Raw genomic sequence first — 6,433 nt, 5'->3', positions numbered from 1 at the left:
GCACAAAGACATTTAAAACGTGATGAACAGATGTAGTGAGGCTGGAATCAGCTTTTTTTCCCCTTTTGATGAATATATAATGAAAGAGTTCCTTTCCTGCTTACGCTTTCTAAAGTAGATTTTGTATATATTCGTAACAGTGGGAACAAGGATAGATAAACCCATGACATTTGAAAGGATACTAACAACCTTTTAAAAAAAATTATAATGCACAGTGTATTTATTCTACTCTAACCCTTCTTCATATTAGTTCCTTTAGGGCAGACCTGATGAGTTTGTTCTGTCTCACAATTTACTATTGCACAGCAATCTATTAAGGATAATTCAGCACCTCTTTTATTTTTCCAGATTATTCACATTATAGATAGGATTGCATTCTACTAGACTGCTGGAATCTATTATGCATTTATGAAAATGAATTTTATTTTCACCAATGCTTTGTTAGGAGAAGGGGAATATTAAACTCAGCAGAATAGTTGATAATGAAATGAAGACATAAAGAGGAAAGGAGGGAGAGCAAGACAGATGTGGGATTTGTGCACCACATCTCCAAGAAGAAAGGTACAAGATCAAGTTGCTTGTCCCACAGAGGAAAATGGAAACATGAGGTACCAACAGTGCACTTCCAAACAGAAATAGCTCATTTTACATAAACTTTTGGAATACAAATTTCCTACCAAAAGAAATCCCCAAACCCAAGACAATGTATATTTAGTCAGACCTTTCCTTTTTGCATAAACTTTTCATAGGGAAAAAGGCTGTTGTCTGGTTTGTTCATTTTATTGCTGGTTTTTTTTCTTATTGTTATTGTTATTATGAAATATCTTTACCTAAATTGGTGGAAGGGAAAAAACATTTACCAACATTTTATTAATAGATCTTGAGGAATTCCTTATTGTCTCACCCTACAATACTTTTAGAGGTCAGTCTAATACTGAGTATTTACACATTATTTTAATCATTGATACAATTCAAAGACAAGAAAATGTTGCCCACTACTTTTCAGAGCTCCACAGATGCCCAGGGACATCTGGGACTGATTAAGAAATGTGACAGATTATGGTCTCACTGCTTCTATGGACTGAGTCTTCTAGAGGATCAATGCAGAGACGTGCGTGCTGGAGCCAGGGCACTGGGACGGGACTGCAGCACACACCAACCAGAGTGCAGTGATTGTGCCAGCTGCACATCACCAGGAGTGCCAGGCCTTTACATCAGCACCAAAGATCTGTAAGTCCCATTGACATTAATCAGGTTCTCCTCATAAACCCAGCAGGGTGTGAGCTGCACTGGGCTATTTTCAGCTATTTGGGTGTCCTGTTAGAAGTCCCCACCAGCTCCCGAGTCCACTCCAACCCACAATTAGGCTGTACTGGTGGACTTTGGGAAAGTGTACGGAGGTGCCTTTGAGTGTTTTACATCTTGTAACACTCTGTTTCTCAAACTTGATCCATTATCTAAACACTTTTATATGGAAGGCTTAAATGCTTTTCATTTGAAATTCTGCCTTAGAAATCTCCATGACCCGAACTCGTCCACGTGGTCGGGCAGAACACACATGACACTTGACTCCATTTCTTGTAAAGCTTTTCACCTGCATCCTCTGGCTGTTGTGTCCATGCATTCATATTTCCTGTTTTGCTGACCTGTGAGATTTTTATTTCACTTTTCACCAGGCTAGTAAATCATTCTTGAAAGAAAAGAAACATTGAAATATAAGCTTGCTTGTTTTGTTTCTCTCAACCAAGCTTCCAATGGACCTTAGAAGCTGCTTACAGTGGATTTTTGGAGTTCAAATGGTTTTTTGGCTGTTGGTGGAACAAGAGAGCTTTTTTTTCTGCCTCTCAGACTAACAGGGTTTTATTAGCTGTAACTTTCAGAGGCTCAAGGTGGCTCGCTCCCCTCTGAGGCAGCTCGGCGGGGCTGTTCCCCGACACGCCGCCGCAGCCCCTGCCCCACCTCGTCCCCGGCACAGCCTCCAGCCGGAGGAGCTGCGGCCGCCGGGCCGGGGCCGCCCCCCGCTCTGCCGCTCGCCCCGCTGTCCACCACATGCAAATGTTGCCCGGCAGCAGGAAGTAACCGGGCTGGGAGCCTCCCGCGGGCCGCGCCCCGCCCGCGCAGCGACAGCGGCGCTCCGGCCCCGCCGCTCGGCGCCCGGGACAGCCCGCTCCGCGCCCCGGCGCGCACCCTGCGCTTCGCTCGCTGCCGCTCACCTTGCGCACCCGGGAAAGTAAGTGCCTTCCCCCGGGAGCAGCGGGGGGCGGCGGTCCCGGCTCGCCCCGCTTCTCCCGCGGGGGCTGCCCGGCCGCGCTGCCTCCGCGCCCCCGCCCCGCCCCGCCTCGCCTCGGTGCGGTGCGGAGCGGAGCGGAGCGGCGGGACCAGGCGCTTTCTGGGCGGCTCTCCCTCGCTTCTGCCCCCGCAAAGAGGTGCCGCTGCCGCTCGACCTGCCCGGTAGGACTGGATGGGGTCTTAAGGGAAATAACCGCGTTTGGGATAAAAGAATCGTTCTCAAAAGCATGATTTATCTCATACCCCTTTGCCTGGCTTCTGCTGTGATCCGGAGGGCTCGGGTGCCTTCTGGCTGTTTCGTGCCTGGGAGCGTGTGAAATTACCTTGTTTAAGTCTGCAGTCGGCGTTTCGAGCCAAAACGATAGCCTTGACTGAGGTGAGGTGATGTGATCTCTGGGTATCCCTTCTTACACTGCTTTTTTTCTAGGAGCATAATTTCTCGTGCGTTCTGCAAGTTAAAGCTTCTTCCTCTTAAGTGTGCGTTCAAATGTGCTTGGAACTAAAAGAAAGATGAGAAAATGGAATTGTGATGTTTGGTGTGCAGTGTTTCTTGCAGACTGCATGTATAGGTACTGTATTCCTGAGGAGCGGTCTTGAAGGGTTTTCTCCTTACAATTTTAGTTTAGGAGTTGATGCTGTACCTTCAGTAAAGCAGTTAAGAGTTTCTGTTGAAATTGCATCTTTCAAGTGTTTGCAGTGAATGGGTTGGTACAAACTCATCTTGCTGCCTTGCTCCCCTCTGTTGGCACTAAAGACCAAAGGGATTGACACTTAAAACTTATTTAGCCAAGTCATATTCCCGTGGATATACACAGGGAGCACAAAGCTAGTTTCATCTGAAACCCCTAGTCAATATCCCATCTCCTGCCTTTCATTCCCACTTTTGAAGAAAGAGAAACACTCTGACCAATCTTAATGTATTTTAGGACATCATAGTACAAATTGAAAATTAAAATTTTTAAGCTTGATCCCATCAAGTACCTGTATGTCTTTTGCAATTTAGGAATAGTAATGTTAATTGAAAGTGTCTGTGAGGTACAAGTGCCACGTGGATAAGTCTGCAGTCCACACAGTATCACTATAGAGTTAAAACAAAAAGCAGAAGATACATGTTGAGAAATTGCAAAGCTATGTTGGGAAAACATAGCTCAGTTTTACCAAAAGGAGAGTCAAATTGTGGTTGTGTGGATTGTTTCCAACCCAACACTGAGGACAGAATAGGTGTTATCTTTTTAATACGTACTATCAACAGTACTGAAAGTATGGATGAGAAAAAAAATAAAATTGTTTTCTCTGAAAAAGTAGCAACAGGCTAGAAATCAGTTAGATACTGTTAATAGGATGTTATGAAACCTTGGAGAAGGGTTGAAATTAATGAACTGTGAGATCAAAAGATGTCTCATTTTATGGATCTCTTCTGAGATTTAAAGCTTTTTTCTTTCTCTGTTTCAACTTTGTGAGCTACAGACTAGTTAGGAAAGAATTCTTTACTTAATAACATAAAAATCTCTTTTAATTGTGTGCTGTTGAGTTAGATTTTTTTAACCATGATGACATAGAATGATTATCTTTGTACAGTAGCTGGCTGACTTCAAGTTATTCTGCTTTTCTCTGTTTTTGAGTAAATAAGAGGTTTCTCCTACAGAAATGTACAGAAGACATGGTAAGGTTTAGGTCTTGCTTTTTAAGCCCCTTGACCAGTGGAGTTGTGCAATGACTCTTTCTGACAAAGCAGTCAATTGTGAAACTTTGCAATGCAAAGTTAAACCCTGCTGCCTTTAAGTTGTTCAATACAATGGGGTTTAATGTTACCCTTTTCAAGAGAGTTTCCATAAATGTGAAACTATTCCTTGCCGGTGTTTATGCATGTATAAGTAACTATTTCATAGTACTTTCCCCCCCGCCCAGTTTATCTATGTAATTGAAGTGACCTCTCTTCCTATGGCATTTTTGACTCCTGTAAGGTAAATGGCATCGCAGAGCAGCAAGTGTAGAGGGAGACAATTCCTGTGACAGGCAATGAAAACAAGTCCAAGGTCTCCTGGCTCAGTTTAGTTTTGTTCTTCAGTGGGGTGTCTCACCAAGTCAGAGATGCTACTCCTGGCCCTTCTTGTGGGGCACATCAGGAAGCAACATTGGCCTCTCTGTAGTTATTTGGGAAAGTTCAAGTGTTGCCGTATTTGATCTCAGATGTGATTCCATTGCTGTCACAAAAAGGAGATGTTTGCCTACCTCTAATCTGCATGTGATTTTTGAATCTTAATAGGAATCTTTGAGATTCTGGGATGAACACATGTCGATTAGGAGACAATTTCTGTTTTTGTCAAAGGGCTAGGTGATCTGGGAAGGGGATGAGATCTTTCCTCCTTTCCATATGTGCATATCTTGAGTAACTGAGTGGCATTTTTTTTTCTTCTGTCTAGGGAGTTGTAAAACCGTTTTTACTTTTGGGGTTCAGGGAGCCCTTTTCAAAACTGAGTGAACACCGAAGACAAGTACCTGGGGAATAACTAACTTACCTAACTGATTAATGGGGTGGGCATTAGGTATAACCTAGGATTCCTAGCAATCTGCTGTGGTAGCATGGCTGTACACAGAGGGGGATGTCTCATGCCACAGAGATCTCAGACGAATATGAGCCATCATGTGCTAATGCAAGGAATGGGAGGAGAATCCATGAGCTGGGGATCCTGAGGGTTGTGTGAGCTTTATATGCAGGGAATGATACTTCCTTTTGAAGCTATGGAGCTGAGTGTGTAAATAATTACACCAAACCATGTGACTCTGTTAAGAAGCATTTGTTATAATATTGCCTCTGTAGGATTTCCATCTCTAAGCAAAAAGGCTTCATTCTATAGAAAAACCAGTTTCCCAGCTGAGAATTAGGATTTTTGTCCTATTGCTCATATTCCTACTTCCTATTTCTCCCATTTATTTCTCTCCCCTCTTTAATGAGAGTGTACGAATGCTCGACATGGCATAATAAGAAAGGCTTCCAGACTTGCTAAGCCATACCACAGGAAACTGTAGATAAAAATGTAAAATTGCATTTGTATGAAAACAGTCTTTAAGGACGCATGCAGGGCAAAGCAGTCTGCCACCCTGTAAACAATAATGGTGCCTTCTCAAAGAAATCAGCCTGTACTAATAAAAAACAAATGCAATGTCACTGTCCTCAGTGTGACTGTTCCTAGTTTAAACTTCATTGTCCTTCAGGGAAGGATGGAAAGGTCTGTGCTTTCATATTTATTTTTGCCTGATTCAGATACATTTCCTGTTGACATTGTCGTTAAATGCTGTAATTTCCGAGACTAAATTATTCACGTTTGAGTTCAGCATCTTTCCTGAAAAATGTGGGTTCATGGAACAAAACACGAAGGCAGAACTCATCATGTTCTGGAAGCATTTCCTCCAAATATTTATGGGATACTTGTATTTGTTTTGTGCCCTAAAGAACTACTTGTAGAGGTAAATAGATCAGTTACCTTTGTCAGGCAAATGTCAGAAGAGAAATGGTATTTTGACAGTAATTTTGACACTTTGCCGGGGAGAAAAGAAAGGAGGACACTGGGGAAAGCTGGAGGGACTAATGGGTAGATCTCATTTCTCTGGTGGGTTAAAAGGGTGGACTAGTTCTGTCCAGGCCAGCCTTTGGTCTCCCTTAGGTCAGCATTGCCTATCTTTTTCAAACTGCTGGCATCTTAAGTATCTACAATTGGTTCCTGTGTTTGCACAGCACACTTGTCTTACGTCTTCAGTTCAAAGGACTCCAATGATAAACAGTCTGAACAAAGTGAACTTCTTCCTCTATGGTCTCTGCTGCATGTGGCAGAAGGCTTCTTTTTCCTGTGGTTGACATATTATAGAATTTCTTACTTTAATTTGCAAAGGCCAGCTGTGATAGGAAATAGTGCAATCGTAAACTGGAACACGTGGTAGTTCACCAAAGGCGTTGAAGTATGGGATGCAGCTACTCTTCTGCAATGGCACTTTTTGCAGTTTTCTCTATTATAGGGGGTTGCTCTAAGTATGGAAATGATAAAATTTCCAAAGGAAAGGACTCCCTCTGGGATGTGCTTTTAACTTCTCCTTTGTTGGTTTAAAAAAAGCAGTTTCAGGAAGTTTGTCAAAAAAAGCATTATCT

General features: G+C 42.9%; 1 protein-coding gene across 3 annotated transcripts in view; it reads left to right on the top strand.

The window, feature by feature from the left end:
* The first annotated feature begins 2,429 nt into the window (after nt 1-2,429).
* Nucleotides 2,430-6,433, top strand: part of LYN (LYN proto-oncogene, Src family tyrosine kinase) — a 48,935-nt gene continuing 44,931 nt past the window's right edge. For 2 of the 3 annotated variants that reach the window (XM_068188444.1, XM_068188422.1), the window contains exon 1: nt 2,510-2,665. The gene's annotated coding sequence lies outside the window, so the exon portion shown is untranslated. Of the gene's footprint in view, nt 2,452-2,509; nt 2,666-6,433 lie in introns of those variants that run through there. The other variant, XM_068188436.1, reaches the window with a different exon arrangement.

Source organism: Anomalospiza imberbis, chromosome 1 (genome assembly GCF_031753505.1).
Source record: "Anomalospiza imberbis isolate Cuckoo-Finch-1a 21T00152 chromosome 1, ASM3175350v1, whole genome shotgun sequence".
NCBI classification, from domain to species: domain Eukaryota; kingdom Metazoa; phylum Chordata; class Aves; order Passeriformes; family Viduidae; genus Anomalospiza; species Anomalospiza imberbis.
The sequence above is the reverse complement of the archived record's forward strand: the minus strand, read 5'-3'. Positions and strand labels throughout refer to the sequence as shown.